This window comes from Dipodomys merriami, unplaced genomic scaffold (genome assembly GCF_024711535.1).
Source record: "Dipodomys merriami isolate MVZ:Mamm:240054 unplaced genomic scaffold, mDipMer1.0.p SCAF_198, whole genome shotgun sequence".
NCBI lineage: Eukaryota > Metazoa > Chordata > Mammalia > Rodentia > Heteromyidae > Dipodomys > Dipodomys merriami.
The window spans coordinates 1,734,943-1,761,774 of NW_027203359.1; the positions used below are offsets into that span (position 1 = coordinate 1,734,943).

The 26,832-nt window shown below is 42.2% G+C and overlaps 1 long non-coding RNA gene across 1 annotated transcript; it reads right to left on the reverse strand.

Annotated features, from left to right (window-relative positions):
- Positions 1–21,232: 21,232 nt before the first annotated feature.
- LOC138831474 (uncharacterized) lies at positions 21,233–26,219 on the reverse strand. Its single transcript, XR_011373336.1, has 4 exons — positions 25,969–26,219; positions 25,640–25,704; positions 22,358–22,525; positions 21,233–21,318 (listed from the first exon to the last, which is right to left on the reverse strand). It is a non-coding gene; the product is annotated as an uncharacterized lncRNA (long non-coding RNA).
- Positions 26,220–26,832: the final 613 nt, after the last annotated feature.

Consider the following 26,832-nt stretch of genomic DNA (forward strand, 5'->3'; position numbering starts at 1 on the left):
GTTGCTTTGTATGATCCAGGATTCTTTGATTATGAGTGAAATTGGACAAGTTTTTTTCCCCATATTTGCTGGATGTTAGTACCTCCTTTGTGGATTGCCCATTTGTGTCTGCTGCATAGAACATATGTCAGGAGTGTTTCCTTTAGACATGTAGCCAGATGATCTAATCTCTAATCACAGCTCGGTCCCTAGTTATTTATTCAGGATAAGAAAAAGTCCCTGAGAGTTCTAGGTCCTCATTTCCTCTCATGGAAAATGAAGTATCCCTTGCCTGAGTCAAAACTTTTGTCAGTTCATCAGCTGGTCCACGCAGCCTCAATTCTTGTCAAGGCAAAAAGACAACTGTGAAGTCTGTTTATGAATTAAGGACGCATCTTGTCTCTGCTAAGGAACTATTTCTAGACTTAGGGATTCCTGTGCCTGAAGTCCTACCCTGTTCTCTCTCTCCCTTCCTTCCTTTCTCCCTTTCTCCCTTTCTCCTTTTCTCTCTCTCTCTCTTTCTTTCTTTCTTTCCTCCCTCCTTCCCTCCCACCCTCCCTTCTTCCCTTCCTTCCTCCCTTCCTTCATTCCTTCTTTTCTTTTTTCTTTTCTTTTCTTTTCTGCCAGTCCTGGAGCTTGAACTCTGGGTTGGCCTGAGCACTGTCGTTGAGCTTTTGTGCTCAAGGCTAGCACTCTACCATTAGAGCCACAGCTGTACTTTTGTTTCTTTGTGGTTAATTGAATGTAAGAGTCTTATGGACTTCTCTCCTGAGCTAGGGTTTGAACCATGATCCTCAGATCTCAGCCTCCTGAGTAGCTAGGATTATAGGCGTGAGCCATTGGTGCCTGGCTCCCTCGTTTCTTTATCTTCAGTGGCATGGCTTTCTCATGGTTTGCTATTCTAGCTGCTTTTTCTCCAAGTACCCTAATATGTTGGAACTCTCCATATTTGTTCTTGGTTCTTTAGATCCCTCTGGGCCACAATGATTGCTAAGGGATTCTTTGAAGATGCTCTGACTCCCTTGCCTCTGAGCCTGGAATGTTCTCCTTCACTTGCTTTAAGTCCTGAGTTCAAGTGTACCGTCTGGAAACAGGAAAGAAGCTGGTTACAAGCTAGCATGTGGGTTTAGGGTCAGGTACATCACAGGTTCTACCATTGTGTGTCCTCCTTGTTTCCTCCCTGTGCAATGGAAGAAATGATATTGCCTATATTTTTGTTTTGGTGGTGGTGGTGTTTTTTGGTCAGTCGTGGGGCTTGAACTCTGGGCCTGGGCACTGTCCATGAGCACTTCAGCTCAAGGCTAGTGCTCTACTACTTGAGCCACAGCACCACTTCCGGTTTTCTAGTGATTTATTGGAGCTAAGAGTCACACGGACTTTCTTGCCCTGTCTGGCTTTGAACTGCGATCCTCAGATCTCAGCCTCCTGAGTAGCTAGGATTACAGGCGTGAGCCACCAGCACCCGGGGTTGCCTATATCTTTTAAGGAGCAAATGACATGGCTCATGCATGCATGGGTCAGGCCTGTTATCCTAGCTACTCAGGAGGCTGAGATATGAGAATCATAGTTCAAAGCCAGCCCAGGCAAGAAAGTCTGTAAGACTCTTAGTTCTGATTAGTCAGCAAAAAGCTAGGAGTAGAGATGTGGCTCAAGTGGTAGAGTGCTAGCCTTAAGAACAACAAGCAAAGGGACAGCGCTTTTGTTTGGCTTTGCCTTGCTATTGTAGCCTACGGGCACCTGTGCATACATCTGTCTCGGCCTAAGATGCTGCTTTCAGACGTGCGCACGCGTCTCCCTTGCTGAGCCAGTGCCTGCCCCATCAGAGGTGTTTAGCAGCTCTTGGTTGAGGAAATAAATAAGTCACATTGCAGAAAAAGAAAAAAAATACCTCTAGGAGACTTTTTGTGCTGGCTGTTTTCTTTTGTTATTCTTACTGTGGCTGGCTATTTGTTTTACTCACACTCTATGGGGAATTGCTTTCCAATCTGACATGTGAAGAAACAAAATTAGCTCTCTGAAAGGGTTAGATGTTTGGAATTGAGAAACAAGGCTGCCCAGACCAATGAGTCAGAATAACACCACGCAGGGAGGGGCGACTCAGGGACGACAGACTTCACTGGGGATACCCTAAAAAGACACCCGAGCTCCCCTGCTTTCTCTTCCTAATTTTACCACACCCTCAAGCCATGGTACTGACTCCCCGTGATCATGTTCAGCTCTGTCCATACACACAGCTCTTCATCCCTCTCAGAATAGCCAAGCAATACAAGGCCTCAGACCAGATACATTCATATATATATATATATGGAGAGAGAGAGAGAGAGCATCTGAGCATCCATGTTTGGGAAATGGACTTCCTGGAGAGGCAGCCAGAGGCCAGAGCTAGCCAAGCCAGAAAGAAGAGGAAAAAGGAGGCCTCAGGCTTTAGAAAATTGAGATGTCTTTGGGGGGAAGAAAAATCAATACGGAGTATGAATCTTTTAGTGCAGAACGATGGGCAAAAAGCATCACAACAGGGGTTGTTTTTTTAAGGCTTTAAAAATAATTATCCATGCACATTAGCTGGTGTTTCTTTAAAGGGGGGAAAAAGCCTATCAACCCTCATAAGTACTGTATTTCTAAAGCGTTTATCAACAGCAAAGTTGTCTTACCTGACCCCTGCCTACAGCTCTTTGTGGGTTTTATCAGCAGTTCCAAGAGCCCTCCACTCAGGGGTCTCATCCAGTCAATTCTTGTGCTCACTAACAGTAAACACCCAGTTGGATGTACCAAAAAACCCATCCACCTCATTCCCTCCACACCCACCATGCTTTCAGAGCATGCGTATTATAAACGGTCATCTCCAAATCTGATGACTTTTCCTTATTGCTTGTCTCCTACTTCCCTGTGGTTCCCACGGGTCTTTACCACCAAGACCTCCCAAGATTATATGCTGCTCACACCTTGAATTAGTTTGTGATGTTCATGGAAGTTGAAGAAAGTATGGTGGTGGTATAGGTGTTTCATAGATCAAATCTGGCCCCTCACTGCAAAACATCCAATAGAAAGACAAGTAACAGTGGAAATCACAGAAAGGAGATTTAATCCACATGTGAGTGGCTCACACTTGTTATCCTAGCTACTCAGGAGGCTGAGATCTGAGGATCCTTGTTCAAAGCTAGCCCGGGCAGGAAAGCCCATGAGACTCTTATATCCAATAAACCACCAGAAAACCAGAAGTGCTGTGGCTCAAGTGGTAGAGTGCTAGTCTTGAGCTGAAGAGCTCAGGGAGAGCACCTAGACCCAAAGTTCAAGCCCCACGACTGACCACCCCCCCAAAAAAATTTTACCTGGGAAAGGCAAAGGCTGACATACTGAGAGGTGGCTTTTGGACCCAATAATTGTCTCTCAGATGGAAATGTACTTTCAGAAAAAAAAGCTAGTTATTCCATGTTTAGCAACTGTTCAATCCAACTTTAGTTTAATTAAATTCACTTTCTGTGCCATTCTATAAAGGTGCTAAGATGCCCATGGTATCATCTATAACTCTAACATTGACCAAACAAGAACAGGTAGGCTTTGATGAAATAAGAAGCACGGATGGTTTAATCCTTCCTGTGCACTGCCATTGGGACTCTCCTAGAATACAGACCTGATTAGGTTACACTCCTACGTAGATACTTTTGATGACTTTTTTTCTACTGTGGGATAAATACCAAATATCTACAGGTAACAACTATTTATCTAGCTCATGCAAACAAGAATGCCCCTCCCTCTCTCACCTGGCTGCAACTCTCTGCTTAGGAAGCCAATTCTGTTAAGTAGTTCTTACCAGGACAAGAAGATAGAGATCACATTGGTTCATTAGATGCCTATTTATTTATTTATTTGTCGGCCACATGTCTGGAACTCAGAACCTGAGTGCTGTCCCTTGAGCTTTTGCTCAAGGCTATCACTTTAACACTTTGAGCCACAGTTCCATTTCAGGCTTTTGGAGAGTTAATTGGAGATAAGAGTCTCATGGACTTTCCTGCCTGGGCTGGCTTTGAATCGCAGTCCTCATATCTCAGCCTCCTGAGTATCTAGGATGACAGGCATGAGCCACTGGCACCTGGCTTAGATGTAAAATAATAAAAAAAAATACAAGCAAAACAAAAAAATAATAACAAATTAAGTAATTTTTTAATTGAAATTTCAAAAAGGGCAAGATTTGTAAAAATCCAAGCAATAATAGAAAGAGATTATTCGGGGCTGCGATTGACCTCTAAATGCAATTACTGACAAGTGTGTTGACAAGAATTTATCTGAACAAAGCATTTTGCCCATGTGATGTGTGCTAGTACCTCTACCTCTCCTTAGTGCCCAGATCATGGCAGCCAGCAGTGCACGCAGGTGGCCACTGGGTCATTGTCCTTCCTTCTTACCACTTGACATTGCCTGCAGTTCACTTCTGGAAATCCCCATAGAGCCACATGACATCCACCACCCATTTTGAGCCAGCGTTGAAATGTGCCAATTTATTGGGAGCTTTTGTCTCATCTCATCTGTGGCTTCTCAAAACAGTCTTTCTACATAGGGTTCATTGACTACCGTTGTTCTTGATTTTCAACCAATCTGCCTTCAGGATTCTAGGAAATGGACTTGTTTGCTACTTCTGCTGTTTGACCCCTTTGTGCCCAGTGCAGCAAGCACTAAAGGATTTTTTTTTTTGTAATTTCACAGTGCTGGGGATTGAACCCAGAGTCTTCCATGTGTGATTAGAGTGTTGTAGGGCTGGGTTCCATTCCCAGCCCTGATATGTGGTCTTCCTACCACTCTATCCTGTTAGATCTCTCGGGTCCATCAGTGTGATAGAGGTTGGCCCTGTAAATGCTATCCATAGTAACAGCCACTGATTGAAGGTTTACTCTCTGCCATCTGTTTTCAGGAAGGCTGCACAGCACGGGTAGATTTCATTTTGTATGTAAACGTGGGCTCTATTGCCAAGCATCTTAGTGACCTTGCACAAGTCTTTCAATACTTTCAGCTTTGTCTTTCAGAGCTTCCATTTCCTTACCAGAAAGTGAACTAACAACGGCTCCATGGTATTCGGACACATGGCAATATGTGTGCATTTCATATATCCCTCTGTATGCAACCTTGCTCATTCCTTCTCTTCTACCTAGTGCCTCCCCTTTGATTGCTCCTGCCTCTTTCTGCAATGCAATTTGCCTCCACTCACCACCTGCCAAAACCCTATGCAGACATCAAAGCCTTGTGAAAAGTGTTATTTCTAAGAAGCCTTCCCATGTCAACTTCACGTAGGTTCCTACTTGCTTACTATTTATATAATTTGAAACTTAAGTTTTTCAGAGAATACAGACTTGGAGTAATCACCACAGACTGTAACCAGCTTTGTTTTGTTTTGGTTTGGTTTGGTTCAGTCCTGTCCCAAATTACATCCCTAGAAGCTTCTCTATCACTTTCCTTCAGCCCAGCTACTTGTTGACTCAAAGAAACATTTTTATAACCCTCAGACTACCTTGATCTTTAGCTTTGTATACTTTCCCAATTCTGAACCCTTCCTCCATAGTATTTATTATGCAGAGTTCCTAGAGCATCATGTATGAGAGTTCATCTCTGCTTGCCCAAGCAGACCCTAGTCAACTGAAGCAGAGGCAGACTGGCTGTTCACTGAATATATGCACAGTGTCCAGTCTTGTGTCCCGCATTGGGCCCCATGAACAGGGCATCTCTGAGTGCAAGTCCCCCGAGGTGCCTAGGATTTGCTCCCCTGCAGTGAGTGCGGCACTCTGGGGCATCATCGCCCTCCTGCTCACCTGCCTGCGCTGGGGACTGATGTGCTAACATCCACGAAGACATTTCTTCAGGGAGCTACTGAAGATCACAATGGCAGACACACAGCATTGATCCAACTTCTGTCTGCACTCTCCAGCTGCTTACAATGTTACATCAGTCCATGTCCTATGGGATCCCAAAATAAACCCCAAATGGGAGGTGGGACTGTTCCACCAGGAAGGAAAGGATGTGACCTTGGGTATTGGATACCCTCTCACATGCTATTGGTGGAAAAATCTGGTCCATTTGACTTTTTCCCCCAAAGGCTCAGACATGTGTCTGGAGGCCAGAAGGTCCTCAACGTTCTATCCACTCTGATCTAGGAGCACTGACTTCACAACTGTCTTTTGCATTTCTGCTTATATGACTGTTTCTTCCCCAAACTCACTGGGAGGGAGGGAGGGAAGAAAGAGGGAGGGAGGAAGGAAGGAAGAAAGGAAGGAAGAAAGGAAGGAAGGAAGGAGGGAAGGAAGGAAGGAAGAAAGGAAGGAAGGAAGGAAGAAAGGAAGGAAGGGGAAAAGAAGGAAGAGAAGAACAAAGGAAGGGAAGAAGGATGAAGGAAGGAACAAAGGAAGGAAGGGAAGAAGGAACAAAGGAAGGAAAAAAAGAAGTGATGGAGGGAGGGAGGGAGGAAGTTGGGAAGGAAGGAAGGATGGAAAGAAGGAAGAAAAGGAAGATTTCTGTCTTATAGACAGAACTGATACTCAGACAAACTGATACACTTTGTTTATGGAGTCTAGAAAGAACGAAAAGTCACAATTGGAGAGAAGTCTGCCTGAATTAGCCATGTTTTGGGGGCCATATTTTTTGGTGCTCCAAGTTATTCCAATATCATGGAACTAGTTTTTATTCTAATCATGTGGCCACAATTTTTTAAGCCTGAGTATATTTTTTAAATACATGTGTCTGGAATGGTAGCTATGTTTTGAATTTCATGTTTGCGTGCAGTCACATGGTTCTAGTAGACATAGTTTACCCCCATTATGCAATATGTCTTTCACTTCTTCAGAAACAAGAAGTCTATTTTTTGCAGTTCCCGTTCTCCGTGCTGAAAGTAAAAGTCCCTGAAAGATCGTGCACAGAAAGGATTTAGAGACACGAGCATACTTCCTCCCCGGGCTCTGCTTCCTTCTCCATGGTTTGGCAGGTAATGTGGGTGGCAGAAAGTTCTTCACCTTACACTTGACTTGGCTTTTCTAATTCTGCCATGATCTTTGTTTCCCTAAACCAAAAGATGCCAAACAATGGGCTGCTGAAGACCAGAAGATTGGGATTTTATATAGTACAAAAATTCCCTCTTTTTTTCTTCCTTCCTTCCTTCTCTTCTTCCTTTTCTTTTTTTAAAATTAATTTTATTTATTATTTTTGCTTATGTGGTGCCATGGAATCAAACCCAGGGCTTCAGGTATGTTAGGCAAGTGCTCTACCACTAAGCCACATTCCTAGCCCTCTTTTCTGTTTTGTTTTGTTTTGTTCCAATTTTGAGACTCAACCTCAGTACCTGATGCTCACTGGCTGGTACTCTACCAACTGAGCCATGCCTCCAACTCCTTCTTTCTTTTTTTTCTCTTCTCTCTTTTTCTCCTTCCTTTCTTCCTCCTTCCCTTCCTTCCCCTCAAATCTCTTTCTTCCTGCTAAAATCAAACTCCCACCCCATAGACACTGGCTGTATGTAGCAGTGGTCCTCCTTGAATCTTTGGGGACAGATTAAAAAGCCAAGACTACTTCTGAAAAAAAAGAAAAGGAAAAACTGCACAGGAAAATATATTTTCAACTCAGAATTACTGTGCTGTGCTTTATAGCCTTCTTGAGAAACTGAAATTAAAATAATGAAACCTGAGTCTTTCTGTGGCCCCAGCCACCCTTTTAATTTAGTGGAAGAGCTTAAGCCTTAAGTCTATGCCTTATGGCTCTTCTTGGTGGGGCCGAGGTGCTGAATTTCAAGCTAGGTAGTGATATGACAGAAATTCTCTAGTACAACAGTATTCTATGTTGTTGTTGTTGTTGGGATGAGGCTGGAAAGAAGAGATGTATATTGGAAGCAGGGCCAAACATGACTTCAGTCCTTCAATGAGTTCCCCAGTACCTTCTCATAATCCTATTGGCCAAAGGGAAATCGAGATGATCCCTGACTTTAAATCTCCAGCTCCTTGGTTCAGACATTTGAGTGTGTTTTCCCTGCGCCTAGGTGACATGTTGACAACTCATTATGCATTTTCCTGGCATTCTGACTCTCAGTGTGGGAGAAGAGGTTGTGTTACAAAATTTGTCTTTTGACATCTGCAAATTTGGTTTGTGTTTGTTCCTTGTCTCGCCCTTGTTGCTCCCTGTGCTCTGTTTCCTTCTCTAGCACCTGGCGCAGAGGTACTGGTGCCCAGAGGTACTGTGCCCAGAGAAAAGGCCATGTGTATCACACCTGCAATTGATGATTTTCTAGTAGTCGTACTAGAAACAGCAATGAGAAACAAGTTAGATTGATTTTAGCCACATCTAACATTGAATCATTATCCCAAAGATGAATGTCTTGATAAGTAACCTGTTAATGTGACCGCTCTCTCTCTCTCTCTCTCTCTCTCTCTCTCTCTCTCTCTCTCTCTCTCCTTCCCTTCTCTCTGGTCATGGGTTTGAACTCAGGGCCTGCATGCGGTCTCTGAGCTCTTTTTTTTTTTTTTTATTGTAAGGGTTACAGTTACATGAGTGAGGTAATGAGTACACTTCCTCTTGAACATTGTTACCCCCTCCATTGCTTTCCCCCTACCATCCCCTCCCTCTCTCCCTTCCCCGAGGTTCTTTTTTTTTTTTTGATTGTGATTAAGTGATTACATAATTTCCGGAAATTCACAGTATTTCTGAGCTCTTTTGCTCAAGGCTAGCACTCTACCAGTTTGAGCCATAGCACCACTTCCAGGTTTCTGGTGGTTCATTGGAGATAAGAATCTCACCGACTTTCCTGCCCAGGCTGGCTTTGAACCACGATCCTCAGAGCTCAGCCTCCTGAGTAGCTAGGATTACAGGCATAAGCCACCAGAGCCCAGCTTTGTGTGGTGTGTGTGTGTGTGTGTGTGTGTGTGTGTGTGTGTGTGTGTGTGTGTGTGTGTGTGTGTGTGTGTGTTAATGCTACATCTTAGAAAATACAATGTGTATTTTACTTTTGCGGTATATCTCAATCCCAACGAGTCACATTTAGAGGCAAGTAAGTGCAATAACCAGGGCTACAGCACAGGCCCAGAACACATTCGCCACTATAAAAGTTCTGTTGGACAGCCTGCATCTAGCCCAGTCCTGAGGATTTTTTTTAAACCTAAAATGTGTCATTCTGAAGAAGGGATCACTTGTCATCTTCACTTTCCAAAGAGCCTTAGGCCATGTCTTTCTAGTCAGCAGAATAACAAGAAAAGCCCATTTCTGACTACTAGGAACTATTTTTCCTCAGGGCTCGAACGGCACTACAACACAGCCATGAACTTTCCTTCTGCCAGGCCTTCCCTGTTCCAAGAGGATCTGGCTACCCGGCTTGCTCCCTTGGGAAATCTGCTCATAGAGAAGTTAATTGGCTTATCTTCCTCTGTGTTCCAAAGCTTTGCCTTCAAAGACCTTGCTGTGTACCCAACTTCCCAAAAGAACTGGTGCAGTTGGAAATACTTAGCAACCAACTCTCCAGGAAGATGTTCCGCCACGTAGCACTGGCCAGTCTCTGCGGTGTAAACACTTCCCACAACGAACGGCCAATGATGGCGAGCTACCAACGGGAGCCCTCTAAGCATAGCTGAGAAGAGACACTGCCTATTAGGAGGTGGCTCCAACCTATTCTGGAAATAGAGGAAGAGATGTGGACTTTGGAATCTATAGAATGTATCATCAAATAGCCTTCGCATACAAAGCAGAAACAGCCAAAAGGCTTGGTGGATGGAGCAAAATTATCATGTTAAATGCACTTGAATTTAGTAAGAAGGCTCACAAATAGTTTAACAAGAATATATATCATAATCCTGTCATTCTTATATTCCTTATCTGTACCCATAATTAACAATGCAGACCTGTCTAGTCAATATTACTTTGTTTTAAACATAGCTGAAAACGAACTCAGCTTTTAATTTTTTCTTTTCTGTCAGTTGTGTGGCTTGAACTCAGGGCCTGGATGCTGTCCCTAAGCTCTTTTGCACAAGACTAGCACTCTACCACTTTGAGCCACAGCGCCACTTCTGCTTTTTGAGTGGTTAATTGGAGATAGGAGTCTCATGGACTTTCCTGCCTGGGCTGGTTTTGAACCATAATCCTCACCTCCCAGTCTCCCCATGCTTATAAGCATGAGCCACCACTGCCTGGCTGAACTCAGCTTTTATTTGCCTATTTTTTATTCTGGTCAGATGACAATGATACCACTGTCATTCCATAAAAAGAAACAATGTCAAATGCACAAATAATTCGAGAATGTGTCTGGGCTTCTCATTGATCCATACTTCTGGGGAAAAACATATCTATGATTTGTTACTGAAATAAGTAACCCATAGGCTAAATATGTGATCTTAAACACAGTACAAAGTGTGCGACTGTAAGTTCTGGAGTCTACAGTACTACTGAAAAAATATGATATAGTTTTGCTATTTCCAACTAATACTTCTCTCTCTCTCTCTCTCTCTCTCTCTCTCTCTCTCTCTCTCTCTCTCTCTCTCGCTCTCTCTCACACACACACACACACACACACACATACACACACACACACCACCACCACCACACACACACCACACCACACCTATACACATGCCCTTCTTTCTTGCTTGCTTTATTTTTTTTTTTTGAGACATCTCACTATGTACATAGCTGAGACTGGCCTGGAATGAATGATCTTCCTACCTCCTCCTTCTTGTACTGAGATTATTGGTGTTTGTCACCAGACCCAGTTGATTCACCTCTCTTTATGTGACCATTTATGTGACTCCTTGAGCCTTTGCCGAAGCAATAATGCCTGTGTAATCATAGTTTAAAATGCTAGCTATATTCGCTTTAAGGCTCACTGATATTCAAGCATAACTGTAAGTGTAACCGATGTGAATGTTCTTCCTGAAATGATCTTGTACACCACGTGTTGCGGATGCCTTGGAAATGTCGGCCGAGGTGAGCTCTGTGGGTATCACAGCGCTGTGGATCTGAGAGCTGTCATTATCTCAGCCACTTTAGTGCTTACTGTGGAAATTTCAGGATCGACACACCTGGCAGTGATTCTTGTCAATCAAGATGAGTGAACCCAGCAGATCCTGTAGCCATACTGTTATCCAGGTCTCACAATGCAGAAAAGTTGGCTTGAGACTTCTATTCTGAAATGCAATTTTTTTTCCTATACCAAGATAACTTGCTCGCTCTGTCAAGCAGCAGAGAGATCTGATCAAAAATTTAAATGAACGCATTTCGCATATAATATTTTTTGTCTCTTACTATTACACTCAGTAAATAGGTTGAAATCTGCATATAAATCACTTACATTTGCCTCGTTGTCTCTCCAGGGTTGCTGTGATGGTGCTTTAAATATCATCTGAACATTTTTAAGAGATTGCTGGGCATGGCAGAGAATATGGAATTCTATTTATTAAAAAAAAAGCTTAGGGAATTAGAAAGAAGGACTTTTTCTTAGAGTTGATGTGGCTTCAGTAATTTCAACCAGATGAACTGTTTTCAACAATTTGCATTTAAAATATACTAATTAATTATGTTAGTCAGCCCACGACTATACCAGGAAATTAAGATACCATACATGTTTATAATAGGAAATTTCTCAATTGTCCTTTTTAATCCACTATAAAGCTGTACATCTCTTTCCACCCCTGAAAAGAAAACCAAATTATGCTGCTAAAGTAATACCAGTCTTTTCTGGGATTAGGAGCCTGTACATGGTTTGTGGGATTTATGATTTCTAGTCCCAAATGAAAACCAGATGGACTAAACCAATAGCATAAACAGTAAAGGGAGAAACACTTGTCAGGAAAAAGTCACATTTGATCATTAAATTTGTTACTACACCTTCTCTTCTTTAATGAGATAGTCAGAAACTTGATTTGCAAAATAATAAAACTCCCCAGCTCTGATTTAACCCCAATAAAAATTCAGACTCTTATTTTGTTCTGGAATAATTAGGTAACACTATAGGTCTTTTTATTAGAAACAGAAAACTCTTTTTTTTTTTTAAATTTTTATTTTTGGGTCCGGTTGTGGGGCCTGAACTCTGGGCCTGGGCGCTGTCCCTCAGCTCTTCAGCTCAAGGCTAGCGCTCTACCACTTGAGCCACAGTGCCACTTCTGGCTTTTTTCTTTTTGCTTATGTGGTGCTGAGGAATGGAACCCAGGGCCTCAGGCATGCAAGGCAAGCGCTCTACCACTGAGCCACCTTCCCAGCCCCTAGAAACAGAAAACTCTTGCTGCACTACTTCCTCCACCCCCGAAAAAAAAACTTTCAGGAAATGCTTATACTATAGTTCATTTAAATGTAGATGTAATAAGCTTATATATATATATATATATATATATATATATATATATATATATTTGACAACATGAATAAATTTAGGGTATGCCCTTTCTTATAAATCTATCAATGATATCTATGTAAACTATGAACTGTACATTTTAGTAAGATCTGGGGTTTTAGCACAAGTGAGAGGAACTAATTTACATCTGCTGAGCTAGAGAGTAGAAACAGTTATGTTAATCACACTGTTTTAGAGCACATGATACAGAAGATATAAGGACTGTTAGGCTATTTAATCTAGGCAATTTGTCTAGAATCCTAGATGCGTTCTGTCATACAGTCATTACCAATGTGATACGCTAGAGCAGTGGTATGCTAGAGCTGTGGTACGCTAGAGCTGGGCCCTGGAGCTGTGGGCTGAATGCTGAGGATGTAAAGATGGCTGACAGGTGTTGTGAATTTAAGGAGTTTGTGCAACCCATCCCTTAGCACCCCAGGAACACAGAACAGGGAGGCACCGTGGTGATTGTCTGGATAAACCCCTCCTTGTTAAAATTGCAGATTAAAAATAACAGTGGCCTAAAGACATAAGTGCCTTATCTTCAGACAATAGAGTTGATAAGAATATAGATACAAATGTAAAGATTTTTTTTTTAAAGATGAATAATTATAATGATGTGACTTCATTGTTACTGTGGTAGCTTTATGGCTGGGGTGTGTATTAGTACTTAGGCCTAGTCTTTTCTCAAACATGTGGTGACAATGTGTATGAATGTCGTTGAGCACTATAACTATGGTTAAAATTGGGATTAAGAGAGTAAAATAAAGTCTGGGACGTAGCTCAATGATAGAGAGTTTGTCTAGCTTGGGCAAAGTAAAAATTCTAGTTGATGCAGTTCAACAGTATTGATCAAATGTCTGCATGCCGGATACAGAGATAAGTGCCAGGTAAATAATGATGACGGGACCTGCAGAGTCCTCGTCCTCATGACTATTACAATGAAGTAGAGATCCCAATGGCGAATGTCATTACTATTGAGTGTGACACAAAGTGTTTCAAGGTATTGTTGGCACATAGCAGAGATAGCAAGCCCGCCTCAGAGTTGAAGGAGGTGTGGGAGAACTGTTGGGGAAGAGTAAAATGTTTCAAAGAAAAGCAAGTTCCTAATCACAGCCCCTGTTCTTGTGAGCTACCTCGTACTTGTAGCAGATTCCTTCCATTTGCGTCTTAAAACCTACTCTCGGTGCATCTCACCTGCTCTCTAGAAGTCACCCTTGCAAAGGGTACACTGGTAAGAAGCCCATCCAATGGCTTCAGTCAATGGAGAACTTCCAGTTTTGGAAGGGGAAGAGCACAGGGTCTGGATCCTTGCTTCTCAATCGGCATATGGTGTTCTGGGCCACCTCTCCACCTATCTCTTTCTTAGGCATGCTACTGGGCTTGTGGTTCCCTCTATCCCAGCCATACTTTTTACTCAGTCATTTCAGTGGACTTTCTTCTAATTATCCTAATTTCCTGTGTTGGGGACTGTGAAAGGGGAAGAGGCAGTAAGGAGAGTGGTATGGATAAGAATGGAGAGCAGGTAGGGAGAGATCTAGGTACAGGTTTATAATGTAGGCTATCAAAGTTTCAAACACAGTAGTTAGGGTCCAGGGAGGACCTTGTAACACAGAAGGACTTTGGGTTTCATACTTCATGGGCTGGATGGTTATTGGGAGGATCTTCAGATCTAAATCACTCTGGCTGGCTGGAGAAGAGGCTGTCAGGAGCAAGGACACATGTGGGAGATCATTGTCCTGGCCCTAATGAGACATGTGGATGAGATCCTGGGTAAGTCCTGAAAACATGAATAGATCTTGGATCTGTATTGCAGGTCTAGGTAGCAAAGGAACCTTTAGGTCAGAGGTGATGTTGGGTGCCAGGGACATAGTGAACTAAAATAGACATGGTTAGACTCTCCTGTGTTGAGAACCACTGATACCATGCCACCACACTCAATGATTTCTCTGATAAGGGAAATACAGTATCATTTCATTCTTTATTTTCTGAACAAATTTTGTCTTTGCTTTATTTTGGTCTTCCTGGGTTCCTTGCTTCTCCACAGCACTGTAACTCAAATCTATTTTGGCTACAATTGTGTAATTTGGAATGATGTGTCTATATTTTCTTCTTCCTGTCATTAGTAACTTTCTCCTGATGCTAGAAAGAAGATGTGACACAGATATATTTAATAGTGGGAATTGAGAAGTTTCAGTTGGGTTGGAAACCATTGTATAACAAGTTTTTCATTCACTAGATGACTGAGAAAATATCTGTTTATTCTCTCAGAAAAGCTACGGCCTTCAGTTAGAAACTTTACAAAATCAAGTCATACTACAAGATGCCCTCTTAATTATTTTATTTAAAACAAAAATAATATAATTGAGGGAAGACATTGCTAGTTTTATATTCTTATAATGGTGAGCTATGGATTAATTAGATGAAAAAAGAAAAAAGTAACATAAATTTAGTCATTATTAATGGGAAATAATCTCCAATTTACAAGTGTTGGAAATTGCTGAGACTAAGCCTTTTAGAAACACCTTAAGATGTGCTAAAGTAAGTGATTATAATTGTGGCGTTGTAGCTGCTTTGGGCACAGGATCAAATGTTCAAGCTCATTATAAAGAGTAAAAATTGATGGTTATGGCTAGATGCCTGTGGCTCTTGCTTGTAATAGTAGCTACTCAGGAGGCTGAGAACGGAGGATAACCATTTGAAGCCAGTTTAGGAAGGAAAGTCCATGAGACTCTTACCTTTAGTTAACCACCAAAAAGCCAGAAGTGGAACTGTGGCTCAAGTGGTAGAATACTAGCCTTGAGTGATAAAAGCTAAGAAAAAGTAACTAGACCCTGAGTTCAAGCCTCGGTACTGGCACACATGCTCACACATACAAAAATAAAATACTACAACTGGTTGTATTTTTTTTTTAATAGAGGAAAATGAAGGTGGTGTATTCTGGGTAACTCCAGAAGTTTAAAAAGTTACTGCACAGACAATAGATGAGATGGAGACTATGAAACCTGGTACTGTTGCTCCATGAAATTTGAAATCAGTTTAAATAGAGAGTTTCAATAGGCATAGCTCAGTAAATGTAAGTAGACATTTGGCTATTTCATCAAGATTCCTAAAAAATGTGTGTGTGTGTGTGTGTGTGTGTGTGTGTGTGTGTGTGTGTGTGTGTGTGTGTGAGAGAGAGAGAGAGAGGGAGAGAGAGAGAGAGAGAGAGAGAGAGAGAGAGAGGGAGGGAGGGAGAGAGAGAGGAGTAAGAGAGGGAGAGAAGCAGACAGAGAGACACAGAGGGAGGAAGAGTAGGAGGGAAAGAGACAGAGAAAGATTGAGAAAGAGAAAGGGAGGGAGAGAAGCTGTAATTCAATTGGTATAGCACCAACCTTGAGTGAAAAAATGTCCAGGGACAGCACCTAGGCCCTGAGTTCAAGCCCCAGGACTGGCATACATGCACATATGCACACGCATGTGCACGCACGCGCACACACACACAATACTAAGATCTAAAAAATAATCTAAATGCCATTTGATAAATAGGGTATATTTTCATCTCAAGTAAACAAGAAAAGACAAGATGATGAGGAGACTAACCTCAGAGAGAGAAAGCTTTCCAACCACTGTTAAAAGAAAATGCACCATAGAGCAAAGGCCATGTTTGGACAGAGTAATACTGCCTCAGGAGGCTGCTAACAATGGCGTGTCTTGGGTACATCACTTTGCTGTTGAGATGCCAAGGGCTAAAATGGCATTTCTAGAACAAATGTGATGCATGAATGCAAAAATACAGAGCATAAGGCATTATAATAGCTCCCCATCTTTGTCTACCCTCAAATTGGATATTTTCATGGTAGTATGTTCATGGCATATAAATACATTCTCAATCATATTTTATAACAGCATCTTCTTGGACTTGTTTTATAGTTTACACTACACTTCAACTTTTCTTCCTAGAATATTTTCCCCTGTGCAAGTTATCTTTAAATAATAAAACCTCATTTCCTCCTGGTATGCAATGCTTATAATGACTTCAATGAAACATTTTAGGTCATTTGGACTCTTTTGTAATTCACATCATTACAAAATATGTCACATTAAGATGATGCACAAGCACATTCTTGCAGGATAATTCAAACTTTAAGGATGATATTAACTTAAATAAAATAAAGAAGGAAAGACCAGGTTCATTGTACATTGGAGATCAGGATCTTTATTCTCTCCATTCATAAAAGCATATCTGTTGCCTGGTGCTGGTTGCTCACATGTGTAATCCTAGCTACTGAAGAAATGAGATCTAAGGATCACAGTTCAATGCCAGCCTGGGTGGAGAAGACCAGGAGACTCTTAGTCCCAATTTCACCACCAAAGAAAGCTGGAAATTGAGCCGTGGCTCACGTGGTAGAGTGTTAGCCTTGAGCCATAAAGCTCAAGGACAGTGCCCAGGCCCTGAGTTCAAGTTCTAGAACCATCACAAAGAAAGAATTAGATCTATTGCTCAGTTCCTTTCATATCAGTAGTATGGTTGAAATTACATATGTGGGCATAATTAAGTACACTCTGTGGTCCCTAAAGGATTGTGGGCTTCTTTTTTTTTTTTTGGGGTCCGGTGGTGGGGTCTGAACCCTGGGCCTGGGCACTGTCCCTCAGCTCTTCAGCTCAAGGCTAGCCCTCTACCACTTGAGCCATAGCACCACTTCCGGCTTTTTTTTTTTCTGCTTATGTGGTGCTGAGGAATCGAACCCAGGGCCTCATGCATGCAAGGCAAGTGCTCTACCACTGAGCCACCTTCTCAGCCCCAGGACTGTGGGCTTCTATAGGAGGAGAGGATGGAACTTGATTCACAAGCCCACAAGAGAGCTTCCGGACCTTAACCTTTCTGGCATGCATCAAAGAATTGAAGTGGTATCTGCTCACTTATCATCAAAGCCAGGGCAGGGAAACTATGGCTCACAGCCAAATGCATCCCACCACCTGTTTTGTATATAAAGTTTTATTGGCACATAACCACAACCATTCATTTATAAATCCACAAAGACTGATTCGGCCCTTTAATCGCAGAGCTGAATAGATACAGCAGATCTTATAAATGGTCCACAAAGCCTAAATTATTCACAATCTGGTTCTTTAGAGAAAAGAAAAGAAAAAACAGTTTGTAAAAGGCAGGTGTGACTCAGTGGAGGAGGACCAGCCTTAAGAGGCAAAAGCTAAGCAAGAGCACAAGGCTCGGAGTTCAAGCCCCAGTACTGGCACAAAAATAAGTTTACTGATTAATAATAATAATATGTCTACCTCTTGATATAAAGGCAAATTTTTTGTTCTCTACTCATAGACCAGATACGTGATAATAAAATAAATAAAACTTAGATTAAGGGCTGGATATGTGGCTTAAACAATAGAGAGCTACCTAGCAAGCACAAAGCCCTGTGTTCAAATCCCAAGACTGTCCCAAAATAAAATTATATGAAATTTATCAGATCTGTTTCAGAGTACCATAGCTATATGATCAAAGTTCTTAGAGCCACTTGACTTAATTAGGAATATGTCTTTATTTATAAAACAAACAACAACAACAAAAAAAACCCACTGGGCACTGGTGGCTCATGCCTAGAATCCTAGCTACGCAGGAAGCTGTGCTCTGAGGATCTCGGTTCAAAGCCAGCCAGGGCAAGGCAGGAAAGTCTGTGAGACTCTTCATCTCCAATAAAACCACAGAAAAAGCTGAAAGTGGTGCTGTGGCTTCAAGTAGTATGGTGCTATCCTTGAGCACAAAGAGGCTCAGGGACAGCGTTCAGGCCCTGAGTTTAAGTCTCAGGACTGGCCAAAAAAAAAAAAATGCTGACCATTGGTATTTAAGCTTTTCCTCTACTGTCAAGAATTAAATAAGTAAACAAATATATGTAAATAAATTAAAAAATAACCACAACCACAAGTTTTGTCCACCCTCCCGACATACAATGTCTCGTGTTTCCCTCCTGGCTCTGTGGCAGCTGTTAACTATCAAATACTATTTCTAGCACAGTGCTGACATCAGTGGATGATCGTACACAAAGCTGTTTGGCATGACATACTGTGCAAGCCTAGGCTGTTAAAACGCAACAGCCCTGTTAAAATTAACTCTATTCACATTGCAGGGAAAATATCTCCGTGTGCCAAATCCTTCCCTTTCTTCAGTGGAGAAGAGCCGTCTTCTAACCTCTAGAAAGGTGACTCAGACTTCGGAGAGGTGGGGGAGGGAGTGGGGGGGAGGCCTCCAAAATTAAAATGATAAAACAAAAATTGGCTTGACAGCAAAAGGACTTCCAAATGGATGAAACCGAATCCTGAACTGAGCCTGCAGCAAATTTAACTGACAAGAAATTCCGCATAATGGACTTGGTTTTATTATTAAGGCTAATACGAATGTGAGGTTTCTTTGTTGTTGTTGTTGTTCTGTTGTATGGATGGCCAGAAGATAAATGCTCATGAAAGGCACTAAAATATCTTCTCTGATTGAAACACTAGTTACAATGCAAACACGCTTCACTTGGAAGAAAAAAAGAAAAACAATTTTTTTAAGGATGTGCTATGTGAAAAGCCTTTCTGAACAAGGTATAGCTTTGAAATAGAATTTATTAAAATCATTCAATATAATATTTCATAAACAGTTTCTTTGTGACACTGAAAATTGTGTGTGTGTATATGTAGTGTGTGTGTGTGTGTGTGTATGTAGAAGGAATAGCATATCTCTGTGTGTGTATGCTAATACTAGAGCACTAGAGCTTGAACTCAAGACCTCACTATCTTGCTTGTCTTTCTCTGCTCCAAACTGGCACTCTACTAGTTGAGCCACACTTCCACTCCTAGCTTTTTGCTGTTTAACCAGAGATAAGAGTCTCATGGCTTTGTCTGCCTAGGCTGGCTTTGAACTGTGATCCTCAGATCTCAGCCTCCTGAGTAGCTAGGATTACAAGCATAAGCCTCTAGCATCTGGCCCTTATACCATTTTAAGTAGCATTTTCAAAAAAAATTAAGTATATGCTCCTCTGTGTCCTTCTAATTGGTGGTTGAAATTGATTTTGAGGGCAACCTCATCAAATAGAAAGGTGCCTTTTTTGATCTGCCCCCATCTCCCTGAGTCTGATCTACAGGTCCTCCCCTTCCCTGAGCCCTAGGCCACAGCCAAACAGGGCTTATGAGATGAAGACGGTGACCAGCAGTGTCTGGCCCTGTTCAAGTTCAAGAGCCAAGGATTGAGGCTTTGCAGTTGTCTGCTATGGGAAAAGCCAAGGGTCTGGGAGCTAGGAGACTCCAGCCAAAGCCAAGGTGCATCAAGCCAGCAAACAGTATCTAAGCAGCAATTGGGTTTGGGAGATCAAAACTAGTCTAAGGTCAGGCCATAGCAACAGCAAGCAAATAGAATATAGGAATGTGGCTGGTAAGGTCATGTCTATTCGTGTCTGCTTTTCACGGTCTTGTTTCTACTCCATGGTCCTATGAGTAGCAGTCACTGTTACATCCAGAGAGAGAGAGACTCCTATAGACATAACTGGATCATCACTGAGACCAACTCTCACTTCTAAGAAGTCTCTCTCACAGGCTCACCTGACTAATCATTCCAGATTCATCCAAACATTGACCCTTTCTTGTTAATTTAACTTTTTCCTCATCCATGCATTCATTTGCTGGTCCTGGAGCTTGAACTCTGGGCCTGGGAGCTATCCTGAACTTTTGTGCTCAAGGCTAGTACTTTGCCACTTGAGCTTCAGCTCTATTTCTGGCTTTTAATGGTTCATTGGCGATAAGGGTCTCATGGACTTTCCTTCCCCGGTTTGGCTTCAAACTGCGATCCTCATGTCTCAGCCTCCTGAGTAGCTAGGATTATAGATGTGAGCCACCTGCACCCGACTTCCTACATTTTCACACGGTCTACAATGAACAGATTTTTTTTTAAGATGGCACCAAGATTCCCACCCATGGGTTTGTTGACCATGTGGCGTACTCTCCTAGAGGGTAAGCAGAGTTGGTGGATGTGGTGGAACATGACTCTTGATTGGATCATCTACCAGTCAGCTTTCACTTGATCCAAAGGAATTTACACTAGGTGGGCTGGACCTAAGCAGGCAAGGCCTTGAATAGAAGGTAAAGGGTCAGAGCAAATTGCTCTGTTGTAAGAGGAGAAGGTCAAGGGAAAAGGACCAGAGGACAGTCTCTTAGAAGATGCAAGCTATCCTTGATCATTCAGAATTAAGAAAAGATATTCTATCAACAACTAGAGAGCATGCAAGAGGATCTTGAGCCTCAGAGAAGCCCCAGGTCCACACCTGCATTTCAGCCCCATAAGACCCTGATAGAGGGCTTGAGCTTTAGAAACTGTGAGGTAACACGTTTATGTTGCTTTAAGCTACTGGACCTAAAGTGATTGGTTAAATAGCAGTGACAAAATAATGGAGACTATGCCAGGCACTGGTGGCACACATCTGTAATCCTAGCTATGCAGGAGGCTGAGATCTGAGGATCACGGTTCAGAGCCAGCCCAGGCAGGAAAATCTGCAAGACTCTTATCTCCAGTTAATCGGCAAAAAGCCAGAAGTGGAGCTGTGGCTCAAGTGGTGGAGTGCTAGCTTTGAACACAAAAAGGTCTGGTACAGTGTTCAGGCCCTGAGTTCGTGCTCCAGAACCAGAGCAACAATAAATGTTGAACAAGTTTTTGTTTACTAGAGGATAGTTGTAACTTAAAAAAAAAAAAAAAGACTGTGTCACATTGGTTTGGTTAATATGCTAGCCACTAGCTGTGCATACTAGCTAGTAAACATTTGAAATAAGGATACTGTAACCAAGAAACTGAAATTTTATTTTCATTGATTTCAACAGAGATCCATAATGAGAATTGTGGCCACCCTAGTGCAGTTCTAGCAGGCTAATAATAATGATTATGATTCTCTGATATTGGTGTTCTTCAATGGATGAGAAGCCAGCATGATTGGGTTTGTGCTCCTCCTGGCTTCAGTTGGTCCTCTTCCGCAATCCATGGAGCTTGCCTGTGGCCATTTGAATGCATCAAGTCTTTCCCTACCTGAGGCCTCTCATTCTTGCCTTTCCTTTCATCATGACATCTTCCTTTCATTCATTTTTGTGAGCATGTACCTATCCTGGGGCTTGAACTCAAGGACTGGGGGCTGTCCCTGAGCTTTGTATGTGCAAGGCCAGTGCTCTATCACTGGAGCCACACCTCCACTGCCAGCTTTTTACTGGTTAATTGGAGATAAGAGTTTCACTGACTTTCCTGCCCAGACTGACTTAGATCCATGATCCTCAGATCTCAACCTCTCAGAGTAGCTAGGACTATAGGCACAGGCCTCCAGTGCCTGGTCCCCATTCATTTTTATTTAACACCTACTAAATATTGAAGTCTCCATCCAAATGTTATTGCTTTGGAGATGAAGTCCCCATGCCCTGTACCTGTTAGCTCTTGCTGTATAACAAGCTACACCAAAATTTGAAGGCTCGGATCAATGGTCGTACATTATTGGAGTTCACGCTTCTGTAGGTCATCTGTGGTGAGCCCAGTTCACAGGTTTAGGGATCAGGGGCTGGGCTTTGGCCTGGGATTAGCTAGACCCCATTATTAGAGACAGGTCAGCTCCACTTGGGAGCAGCAAGCTAGCCTGGATGGGCGCTTCTCCCATCATGACAGACGTAATAGGCAAGTAAAAAACACACTTGGCCTCTGTGCTGAAGACTAGCACATCACCATGTTTTCTTCCTCCTATTCAAACCAAGTTGTGAATGTTTGGGTCAAAGTTTGGGGAAACACACAGAGCTACATTGTGGCAAGGATGGTGGCAATTGTGGGACAAAGAGCCTAGGATCTGAGGCAGGAGGAAGATCTGGGGCCAGTAATGGAGTCTCCTATATTCCCTTTATTTAGCTTAGATGTCCCACCCTTCATATCTCAGAGGAAGCACCTCTGTCAAGGCATGTGTACTCAGTAATGATGTGCTCATATGTGAAATTACTTGTTTCAACTACCCACTTCCCCAACAAAGTCTGTGAATGAGGCCAAAAGTCATACTGTACCTGCCCGTACCTACAGCGCTCAGCTCTTCATCAAGGAAATGAATAAGATTTCCAAAGACCATCTTCTAAAGTCCGATGAACAGGATCTGAGGACACATAGCTTAAAGCGAGGCAAACTTTGGTAGCTGTGATCAGGGCAGGAGAAGGACTCATGTAACGGCTGGATTTCTGCAAGTCAGGAGAAGTCATGGAAGAATAATAGCTTATAGAGGAGCCAATCATAGAGAATGATAGATTCTGTGTTTATATTTTGTTTTCAATTGTGCAGGGGTCTCTCCAGGGCCAGCTGTGTGATGGAGAATCCCAAGATTTAGTACTTGACATCTACTGGTTATTTACATTAACATTCTTCTTGCTACCAACTAAAGATAGATTCTGCCTGCCTGCCTGCCTTCTCTTCCTCCCTCCCTCCCTCTTTCCCTTCTTCCTCTTTCCTACTTGCCTGCCTTCCTTCCTTCCTTCCTTCCTTCCTTCCTTCCTTCTTTCCTTCCTTCCTTCCTTCCTTCCTTCCTTCCTTCCTTCCTTCCTTCCTTCCTTCCTTCCTTCCTTCCTTCCTTCTTCCTTCTTCTTTCCTTCCTTTCTCTCTCCCTTCCTTTCTCTCTTCCTTTTTTCCTCTGGCAATAGTGGAGTTTGAACTCCAGGCTTTGTGCTTACTAAAGAGGCACTCAACCACTGAGCCATACCCTACCCTCAATCCCATTTAGCTTTTTAAAAAATAAATAAAGTAAGTCTCTCATTAATGCCTGGCCAGCCTCAATTGCAATCCTCATACTCACTTGTAGCTGGGATGACAGGTGTGAGCCACTGTACGTAACTTCTATCCGTTGAGATCTTGCTATCGTTTTCTTGTGTGGGCTAGCCTTGAACCATGATCCTCCTGATCTGTGCCTCCAAAAGGCAGCTGGAGTTACAGGTATGTATCAACCCTTTTTTCTTTATCTCATGGACTATGTGTAGAATCTCAAAAACTTTCTAAAGTGCTTTCCTCTATCTCTCATTGCCACACTCCAATACGTTCTGCCATTTGGACTTCTCATGAGTTTTATAGTGACATCTGGAAAGGGTCACTGCCATATTGTTTCCTTGATGCTATCGTGCTGGAGTGACCATGGACACATCCTTGGTTTTCTCTGAGCTCTCCAGGACTGCAGAGACAAACACAAGTTTCCTCTTTGCTGTCAGTCTAGTTAGTTCTAGATTCCAAAAGAAGATTTTGTGTTTCTTAATTTTACTTGTGTGCATGACATATGTATGTATATTTGTCCTTTTAAATCATGATCACAAATAGCTACAGGGTGTTAACAGAGTATTACTCTTTACGACAAGCAACATCTTGAACTCTGAGTCACTGACAAGAGTCTAATCCTAGGGCTATAAGCCAAACTGGTGCAGGGTTTCTAACTGCCTTAGAGATGGTGTCTTTTAAAACTTGTGCATTTACTGTTTGTTGCTATTCCAAAGAATGTAGAAGTATTTGTTGAGCACCTACTATGCTCTGGTGCTGGGCACACTAAGATATGTAGCTAAATCTCTGTCTTCATGGTTGCATGCAGTCAAAAATGGGGAAGGCAAATATGTATGTTGTATATGTTGTATATGTTGTGTATGCTGTATGAAAAAGAGGTCTACTGAGTTGCTGGGAATGCAGATGGGGAATGATTAATTTTGCCTGGAGGGCACTCTGAGAATAAGGAGATGCTTAAACTTAAAGTGTAGAGGTACTTGACAAGTGTTCCACTAAGTGTAATGAAGTATTACACTAAGTCTGGGTGTTTTGCTCTAGGGTAGCAATTCTCAAAGTGGGGACCTGGACAAGCCCCGTCACATCTTCTGCAAGCTTGTTAGAATTGAAGAACATTTGTCCTCATCTCCAGTGAGGATAAATGAGTCCTCAGTGAGTCAACATCTGTGGGAATAGAACTCTGTGGTAGTCAGAGTTTCCAGTACAGTGGCAACATACCTGAGGAAAATGGGAGGAAGGAAGGAAAGAAGGGAGGGAGAGAGGAAAGGAGGGAAGGAGGGAGGGAGGGAAAGAAGGAAAGAAAGAAAGATACCTGGGGGCATGGCTCAAGTGGTAGAGCGCCTGTCTAGGAAGGGCAAAGTCCTAAATTCAAACCCTAGTACTGCAAACAACTTAAAGAAGAGGAATTATTAAGCTCCTCAGTCACTTAGTTTCCTTGTTTCTGGGCTGAGAGAAGGCAGAAGTGTTTGAAAGTATTCTAAGGGAATCCTCAGGGTTCCAAATCAGTCAGATACTAGTGGCTTACGCCTGTAATCCTAGCTACTCAGGAGGCTGAGATCTAAGGGTCATAGTTCAAAGCCATCCCAGGAAGGAAAGTCTTTGAAACTCTGATCTCCAAATAATCACTGAAAATCTGGAAGCAGGGTTGGGGCTCAAGTGGCAGAGCACTAGGTTTGAATGAAAAAGCTCAGGGACAGTACCCAGGCCCCGAGTTCAAGTCCTATTACCAGATCAAAAAATAAAAAAATTAAAAATCATTGATTTGTTATCACCATTATACTATTATTCATATTTGTCAGTGATAGGTAGCCCAGTACTGCATTTGAAACTCATACAGAAGTGAAAATGTTAGTATTATTTTGGTTCTGGGATATTTCTATTTTTTTATGAGATTGAGTTTCTAAGCTGAATCTTGAAGAAACTGTCAGTTCCTCCCAGTGTTTGATAAGAATGACCACAAAATAAGTGACAGTTCTCACAGCCGAGAGTTGTTTTTTAACCCATAGCTCCCAAAGGTACGATTAGCTGAAAGGTTCATTTATTTTACAATCTAATTATAATTTCTTTTACAAAGAAGACATCTCTTTATGAAGACAGATAATAAACATTCAGAGCAAAGCAGACAGCTCCACAGAGCAAATTACTCAAGGATGTATACCTAAGTACGTGAGCTACACTTTCCACTTGTCTTTAAACCTTATTGATCGTTGTTTAATCTCTGCTTTATGCTTGAAACCTTTGTAGATATTTTCCTTTCCAAAGGATGCTTTGAATCTTTGTTCTTCCAGTCCAGGACTCTCACTGCTGCTATCTGGTCTGAGCTGTGGCTTTCCACAGAGCACCTGGCTCTTAGGTCCAGTCTACTTGTCTGACTGGTAAAAGTTATTAAAGAAAGGAACTTTTTTAGTTCCCATGCTCCTCTGTTTAAGCGCATTAAGGTGGAGACCATCAGATTCCTCTCTCACTTTATTAAAACTCAAAAGCCCAACCTCACCTTCCTTCAGTGATCACTGAGATGGCTCTTACCAGGAGAAACTTACCTCTGCTTGCTGTTACATTCATCAGAATGTTTGCTGGTCCTTGGCTTTGAATGGCGCCATTTTCCCTTCCATGCAACAACCACCATTTGAGAAAAAAAAAAAAAAAAAAAAGCACTTACAGATATATAGATCAGGATTTTATCAACATCATAGTATGATCTTACATTAGGTTTGTGTTAGGGGTCGCCAGAGAAACAGAATCAACTGCATGTACACACATACACACACACACACACACACACACACACACACACACACACACACACACACACACACACACACACACACACACACACACACACACCCTATACAACTGAAAACATAGTAACCTTTCCTCACAAGAGGATGTAAGATCTTCCCCTGGACATACTGTAACTTCAATAAAGACCTCAGATGGTCATAGCTATTTTTCCTGGTGAGATGACCCAAATTTTGTTCCCAAAGGTCTAGGCTATTAATGATTCTGCCACATTGTGGAGAATAATCTTGTCTATCAACAACTGCTAATATAAAGTTAATTTTCCTCAAAGAAAGAAAGACAGAAAGAAAGAGAAGAAAGAAAGGAAGAAAGGAAAGAAGGAAGGAAGGGAAGAAGGGAAGAAAAAGAATTTCTTTACAGATCCATCTAGAATGTTGAGTGAATAGCTAGGGACCATGGCCTAGTCCCATTACCACATAAAAGAAACCATCACAATGCTCTTCTCTAATAGGCAGAAGCCTGCCCTCCCTCATTTCCTTGTTACTTTCATCCTCTTTTCTTTCTCTCCTTTTTCTTTCTACAAATGTTTCCTGAGAGCCCCCAGGATTCCTGATCCTAGAAGACCAGGAGGAAGTTGAGCGGTCTCCTTGGTAACCGTCTCTAACCCAGAATGGAATGGAAACTGCTTCCTGAAGCAGACACTCTCTCCCATTTCCCATTGCAATTTTAAACCCGAACTTACAGGAACATGATTTTACTATTTCGGTTTAAACAGAAAAACAACAGTTTTGCAAAGAGATTAATGGCAGATGCTGAGGTTGAGCCTGTGGCGGGGAGGGGGGAGGGTACTCTAATTTAGATGGTGCTGATTTAGAATTTGTCATGATGTGGTCAGAGATCGGCTCGGAGATTACTTTTGTATTACAGGGTTTGGCATGGAAATGAATGGCTTAAAAATATTTCAGAGAGGAAGATTAAACCCACTTTAGAAAAT